Source organism: Talpa occidentalis, unplaced genomic scaffold (genome assembly GCF_014898055.3).
Source record: "Talpa occidentalis isolate TD23 unplaced genomic scaffold, MPIMG_talOcc4v2.1 talOcc4.2, whole genome shotgun sequence".
NCBI lineage: Eukaryota > Metazoa > Chordata > Mammalia > Eulipotyphla > Talpidae > Talpa > Talpa occidentalis.
In genome coordinates, this window is record NW_023602073.1 from 21,827,500 (window position 1) to 21,835,562 (window position 8,063).

An 8,063-nucleotide genomic window follows, 5' to 3' on the forward strand; every position below is an offset into this window, starting at 1 on the left:
ATTTATGTACTATACATAATCAAAGAAAGCTAACTACAGGGGTCTCCCAGGTGGTGCAGCAGGTTGAGCACAGTGCTGTGAAGCTGTCTGCAGCCTCTGCAGTGCAGGTTCGATTCCCGGCCAGCCAGGGAGATTCCCACATGACGCAGCAGACCTCTCCTGTTGCGCCCGCTGCTCCCCTCAGCAGTGCCTTCAGTCTGTCTGCTTGTCCTGCTCCCCACTTTGTCTCTGGTGAATCCTCTCACCCTCCCACACCTCTGGCCTGTACCCCAGCTATTGTATAAATATAAATAAATAAATCTTTAAAAAAACAATAAAAATAACTCAATGATGAAAAATATGGTGGCCATTGACAGGGATCAAGGGAGGGAGAAGCAGAGTGAAGGGTTAAGTTGATGGGGCATTGGCACTGGAGTTTTGCTGGAGGGTGAGCATGTGCACATATTGAGGTGTGAAATTACACTCCCAAACTTGTATATTTTCTATAAAAGGATGGCAAGTCAATACAATTTCAATGGGAGAAAAAAATAAACAATACTAAAAAAGTTACAACCCATTGAGGGTCCCATATGAGATACATATATGTATGTGTATATATATATATATACATATATATATGTATATATATAAGTCATTTAATCTCTGCAAAATCTCAGAAGCTGTGTAACTTGCCAGAGGTCAACCAGCTAGCCAGGGGCAGAGGAGACTATGTGCTTGAACTGCCCTGCCTGGTCGCAGCCAGAGTGAATAAGGAGAGTAACAGGGACAGGCTGGAATAATGCCATTGGGGTGGATGGTGTTGCCCAGTGGAGAGTAGAACCCCAGACTGACCCTACCCCCACCTCTTCAAGTTCATGCTGGCAGATGACTAAGGGAGCCCCATGAGGAGAGAACAGCTGAGATGGAGGGTGAGGGCCTCCCACACCCACAGACCGTACCGTCCCCTCTGCTTCTGTGAATTTCCACCTGAGCTTCTTACAAGCCCAGACCAGCATAATACCCCAGTTGGAAGAGGGGCTCTCCCGGGCATTTCTGAGAAAGATACTCTGGGAAATCATTTCCTTCCCTCTGGGGGAATTCTGTCTTGCAGAACAGCATCAGAGAACAGCCCCAGCCCTCCCCAACCTGTTTCTTAAATTCCACAGGAATCATTGGCTGAGTGTAGTGCTCTCCCACCAATTTAGATTTGGGAGTCTAAGCTACAGCCCTCGATGGGCTTTGGCAAAAAAAAGTCTCCAAATAAGACTTCTTAGAATGAAGAGAGAAAAATCTTTTAAGTCCCAAGTTTAAGGGGATGTGATCATTTCTTAATAACCATAGTGCTCTAACCATCTGCTGCAGGTCAATCTCCCATCCTTTGAAGCCCTGTGGTTGGTGAACCTGTAACGTTCATCCATGCCTCTTTTGATCTCATCCTCCCTTTAAATCTCCCAAGCGATTAGTTGCTCATTCCAAATGTATCTGCTGTGATATCTCTTAATTGCTGGCTTATTCAGCCCCCACATGATATGCAGACTATTGATGTCAATTGTATCTCCTCACCACTCCACCAGTGCTCTCCAGCTTTCCATTCCTGGCACCTGCTCAGGGAAGGTTCATTATCTCTCTCACCTGAACTTCGGGGTGCAGGTGCCTCACTGGTGTCCTGACTAACCCAACCATCAATGTCACTGCACCAGGACAGTGATCCCCAGGGAGAGCAGTGGTCCCTTAGCAGCCATGGTTCTCCACTTAGTGGAGCAGGCACCCTGCTCCAGCACACACTTCCCGCCATCTTCCAGAATGACCACATGCCAGTCTCCTTGGGCCAAAGTTGACAGCTCCTGCCTCCCCCCAAACAAGTGCTGTGTCTGAGCTCACCCAGCACCTTCTGCTTTTAGTGCTTTCTCTCTTATTTCCCCTTGTTACACTCCTGTTCTCCTTCATGCTGGATACCCTCTAGAGTCACCTTGGCATTTTTAAGCAGGTGCCCATCTATCATCATACCTGCAACTGAGGCAGCTTCTCTGGGAGAAGACACCAGAATCTCATCAGCATTTTCCTCAGGTGATCCTTGGGCTCAGCTAGGGTGAGACACATGGCCAGAAGCCCCTCAAGATCACCCAGATCGAATGTGGGGGTTATCAAGTGAGGAGAACAGGAGGGGCTCCCTGGCATCGGTGGATGTTTCTGGGGAAGACAGCCCTGGGAAGCACTCTGCTCTGCTGGGCCACCACCTCTGCATGAATGCAAGTTCGGGCGCACCTCACTCCTCTCATACCCCAGCCTCCATGTCTGGTTCTTCTTCCCAACTGATCCCCAAAAAGTGACATGGAAAGCACTGGAGAGACCCAGTTCTGTATTCACTGTGTTTGCTTGTTTATCCAAAGAGAGTCAGGCAGGCATCCTAGCTCCCCACTCAGCCCTGAGATCTATTTCCCTCGAGAGTCCCCCTCAAAGGACCAGCCAGGGGCAGTCAAAACAACCCCAGATGGTTTGAAACACTAGAAAGCCAACAGTCAGCATTTAAGTAATCAGATTATAAGAGGTCTACGAGGAAGGTAGGTTTGAGATTGTCCATGAGTGATCAAGAATACCTCATCTACCCACTGTTGTTTTTTAAGATAAAACTGATCAGTTTTGTAATTAAATACACATTTGTTTAATCTCAGGAATTCCCTTTTAGGAATTAGGTTCATGTCAGGTCAAGTGCATCTAGCTCTTAATTATCTAAGGAGTTTTGATTGTCTTTGGCATTGCTCTTGAAACCCTCCAACTGACAGTCACAGTACTTGTAAAATAATTAGGAGTGAGGGTCACATGAACCTAAGTAACATTTGGTGGTCTTAAGAATTAAAAACCAACAAATGAATCTGCACTCTCCTTTGCACATGAATCATGCCTGGAATTTACTGTGAAATAGATCAATGCCAGATCCCATGAAATCTCACTATGGTCTCTCTTAACCCTTCAATCGTCCCAGAAGGGATGTTCACTTCACTCATTCACTTTTAATATGTGTTAAGGTGCAAGCCCAACAGAAGATCTGAATAGTCACTTTTCCAAAGACAACATACCAATGGCCAAACAGCACATGGAAAAAATATTCATCACCAGGTATAACCAGGTAAGTGCAAATCAAAACCACAAGGAACTCTTATCTCACACCTGTGAGAATGGCCCATAATCAGGGTGGAGAAGAAGCCTCGTACATCACTGATGCTAATATTAAGTTGGTGCAGCCTCTATGGAAAACAGTATGAAGATTCCTTCAAAAATTAAAAATAGAAATGCCAAAGGAACCAGCAATTCCACTTCTAGGTCTCTACCCAAAGAATATGAAAGCACAAAAATATCTGCACCCCTATGTTCAAACAGCATGTTTTATATATATATATATAATATATACATATATATATAAAATATATACATATATGTATATTATGTAATATGTATATAATATACATATATATAATATACACACAAAATATCTGTACCCCTATGTTCAAACAGTAAACAGCATTAATAACAAATGCCAAGACATCAAATCAACCCAAATGGCCATCAATGGGTGATGGGATAAAGAAGTTTGGTAGACTATGGAAAGCTGTGTGGACGATCCCCAAAATACTAAAAATGGATCTATCATATGATCCAGTGATTCCACTCCTAGGAATCTACCCAAAGGACACAAAAATCACTAATTCAAAAGGAAACCTGCACGCCTATGTTTATTGCAGCACTAATTACAATAGCCAAGATATGCAAACAACCTAAATACCCCCAAAACAGATGAGTGGATCCAGAAGATGTGGTCTATATACACAATGGAATACTACTCAGCAATCAAAAAGAGATATACCCTTGCCAATTGCAGCAACATGGATGGAGCTGGAAGGGATGATGCTCAGTGAAATAAGTCAGAAGGAAAAAGAAAAATATAGGATGTTTTCACTTATAGGAGGAATACTGGGAAACTGAACAAAGGGTAAGAGAGAGAGAGAGAGAAAGAGAGAGAGAAAACTTATAGGCAACTATAGATCTGAGGCACACAGCAGGGGAGAGGGAGGGAGAGGAGTCAAAACAGAGAGGGAAGAGTACAAGGGACTATGGTGATGGTTCAGGTGCTGCAGTGGTGGGAGATTTATGGGGACTACACCTGAGGGGAGGAATCAAATATTATGCAAAAACAAACAACAATGTGAGACAATTTTAAAAATTAGTTACTTAAAAAAAAAAAAAGAAATGGTAGGAATACTCACTGGTATACTACTACTCAGCTCTTATGAAATATGACATCTTGCCTTTTGCAACAACACGGATAGACCTTGATGTGAAAATGCTTAGCAAAATAAAACAGAAAGACGATTGCCAATTGTTTCATTCATATGTGGAATATAAATAAAGTGAACAGACTAACAAAACACAACAAAAATAACTCTCAGGTTCTAAGAAAAATAGGGTGGTTATCACAGGAAGGGGCCAAGGGGTGAGCGTGATGGTGTGAACCACACTAGGACTTGGTGGTGGGGTGAGGTGTATACACATCTCGAGGTGTGAAGATGCATTCACAGAACTTACAGAGTATGGTGAACCGATGGTGAATCAGAGCAAATTTATTTCAAACAAAAAAGATGCAAGCCAGGATGAGCCTGACTTCTGAGCCTGGATGCTTAACTACCATGCTAATCTGCCTCCCACTCCTCTAGGGAGATGGTGATAATGACCGACCCTAAATAGCTTTGCTTCTGATACTTATGAGAGTGGTGGTTGCCAAGCAAAACGTAGCAGTTGGCAACTTGAAACTCTGGACGTATGTTTTTGAGAAAAAAAAAGCCAGAACAAGTGTAAACTCCGTTGTCATGGCGCCTGGATTAAAATCCTCCAGCGACTCCTTCTTGCTGTGAGGTAGTTTTCTGGAATCCTCAACAGAGCAAACTGGCTGCCTCAGCCTGGCCCCACACCTGGCCTTCCTACTGCCCACTCTGAGCCTGCTCCAGCAGTAGGCCTCTTCCATGCTCAGATGCCGCTGGGCATCATTACTTTTCATAGGCTGTTCCTGGTCTCTGGCACTATTCCCTGCCTCCAGAGCTAACTCCTTTCTGTTCTCAAACTAGGTTATACACCTTCCTGATACCTGCCCCCATCAGTCACACAGTAACATCCTTGGTGTCATTTTTCAAAATAAAATCATTCCATGGTGTCATCATATACTCATTTCTTTAATCTGTGCCTCCTCTCCCTTTGCTAGACTCTGAGAACATGGAGACAGGAGCTGTCTCTGTTGCTATTATATGCGCTCCTGGCCCTGTGCATAACCCATAAATACTTGTCAAGGGAAGCAAAGACAGGGGTATCTTCTTTCCAGGAGTCACCTATGGACAAGCATGTAGCCTCAGCTGCATCAGGGCCTCCTGGGCGTGGGCTGGGCCCAACAGGGTCCATAAGACCCTGAGGGTGAACAGAGCCGAGATCCATCCAAGCATCTTATCTAATTTGCAGCCAATTCCAGTTCATCCAGTAGTAGCCTATTAACCATCATCCATGTTCTAGACACCGCAATTATTGCTTCCACATCTGTTATTTAATCTTCACCACGACCCCATGACTTAGGTCTGATTAAGACGTCTCATAGAAAAACAGGCCTTGTGGAGAATAACGTGGCTAATGTGTTCTGGGCCTGGTTCAAATTTCAGTGTTTTCCCACACACACTGCCAGATAAAATACAGAGCCCCAGCTTCACTTGCATTTCAGATAAACAATGGGTCATTTTATTCTTAGTATGTGTTAAATATTGCATAGGATATATCTATACTTTAAAAAAAAAAACAGAAAACAAAAAAAAACCCTGTTATTTAATCTGAATTTGAAGTCAAGCCGGGGATCCTATATTTTTATTAGCTGCATCTGCTAATGCTGTTTGTCCAATCACACTGGAGTATCAAGGAGTGGAAAACATGAATAAGCCTTTCATCAGACCACGAAGAACACTCCAAAGACACCTGGTCCTGTGGTCAGCAGCTGGAGGGTCAGGTGCAAACCAAACAGGATTGCATTTCCCCTGGAAACTCAGGTACTTCCTTCTCCCTGGCAGGCCTGGAAACACCTAGAACTGCCCCCCACAGCCCCCTGCATGTCCTCCCACAGCTGTCCACTCTGATATGCCCACTAAGTTCCCTCAGAGCCACTTGGAAATTTCTGGAAATACCTCTTCCCTAGAGAGTAGCCCAAAATCAGAGTTACTTGCTTGCTCATGTGTTTGTTTATTCCTTCCACTTTACATTTTAATCACCTTTTCATACCAGCCCCAAAGCTTGATCCGTTTTTCTTAATGTCATGAAATCTTGCACCTGTTAGAAGTCCTGAGGGGAGTAGAGGGGTCTCCCACTAATCCTCTAGAATTACCATCCTTAATTCTGGAGGATGGATAGATGGATGATATGTAGATGATAGATGGATAAATAGATGATGCATGCTCCCTTGCTCTTATTAGTGAAGGAAAATTAAAATCCAAGCTAAACAAATATGCAAACAAGCCCAAGACACGCTTCTGAGCCTAGAGTTAAGTGTGGCTTCCAAACCATCCCCACAGGAGGCGACCCTGCTGGCCAGCTGCTTAACTCCCTGTTTCTGAAGAAGAAACAGGTTTAGGAAAGTATTTTCCAATTCCTGTCATTCCACTCTGTGGGAATAGGATGGGGAGAAACAGAGAAGGAAAATTTAAGATTCCAACTTCTGTGAGACCACCTAGCCTTTGTTAATGAAGACAGTCTTTTAAATGTATCCAGTGCCTTTTTTTTTTTCAAGAAGGGGTTTGACTAAACAAATTGCTGTTGTTTATTGTTAACAATGCATCTCCTTTCCCACCTCAGTATCACTGGGAAGAATGGAGGCGGTGTTGGGAGGGATCCGCATCCTAATGACGGGGTCTGGGAACTGCCTCCTCAGGACACCTTTTATAGGGTCCCCCATTACATGTCCTGAACCCACAGTTGTTTCTGTGTACCCTCACATGGTGTTATTGGAGCTCCAATTACTGCTGGTGATATCCCCAAAGAGGCTGTTTAAGGGTACACATCTCGCAGGGTGCAGACTCAGCCACTTACTGGCGTTCTGACCCACCTTGGCCAAATTCTGTAACTGTACCTCTGATGCAGGGCTCTCCGGGTACTAAACCCTCTAAGAAAACGGTCCAATAGGGGACACTCTCTTTGGGTTCTTCACCCACACACACAATTGCAAGACCACTCAAGCTCAGGGAACAACAGTAATGGGGCTTATTTAACAAGTGGCCAGCTATCCTGCAGTGTCCAGAAGGCCCAAACCAAAGCCACACCTCCAAGACTATATCACCCGCCAATAATTGCCAGGAGACCTGGCAGTGGTAATTAGGGCCAGGATCCAACTCACCTTGGCAGCCCAGCCAGAGAGGTTCACAGACCGGCCAGTGAAAAGATGCAACAGCAGCCCACAGCAACAATCCAAAGGTCAGGGTGAACAGCAACCAATGCTGGAGCAGACAGCAGCGGAGATGATGGCGGATCCTATAAACAGCTCTTTCTGACCCTTTGGCCCATACTAACAACAACTCAGTGAGATACTAGGCCTGGAGCCTCTGCTCTCTCTCTCTCCTCTCACTCTCCAGACAGACCCAAGGCAGATTCAGGCAACTGGTGATCTGCAAAGCTTTTCAGTTAAGTTTGGACCCTTGGCTTGTAGGGGAGGTGGGGGGTGGGGGCGGTGGTCTGGAAGAATACATGCCTCCAGGCTTGCTCCTACTATTTCTTATCTTTTCAGATCCCCCATCATACTTCCTGCCTATTCACCTTGGTCTTTTCAACCTGCCCCCAGGGCAGGAACGCCCATCTATATAGCAGCCTTCAGTGCAAGCAGAGGCCACATTTTTCAAAGCTTTGTAAAACACCACTCTTTCCTGAAGTGCAATTGTAAGGCCCTGGTAACATCTCAACCCCTCCCCTGATAAAATAGGAGAATTGAGTGGTGTGAGGGGCTCCCTGAGAGACAGAATACAGGCCATTATGCCTGCCCAGGAGAGGAATAAGTAAAAGTCCATCACTTTATT

The 8,063-nt window shown here is 44.8% G+C and overlaps 1 long non-coding RNA gene across 1 annotated transcript in view; it reads right to left on the bottom strand.

Moving 5' to 3' along the window:
- Positions 1 to 7,641, bottom strand: part of LOC129146381 (uncharacterized) — a 40,940-nt gene extending 33,299 nt beyond the window's left edge. Inside the window, exon 1 of the long non-coding RNA XR_008553029.1 lies at positions 7,391 to 7,641. This is a non-coding gene — a long non-coding RNA (uncharacterized LOC129146381). The remainder of the gene's footprint in view (positions 1 to 7,390) is intronic.
- Between the last annotated feature and the right edge of the window lie 422 nt (positions 7,642 to 8,063).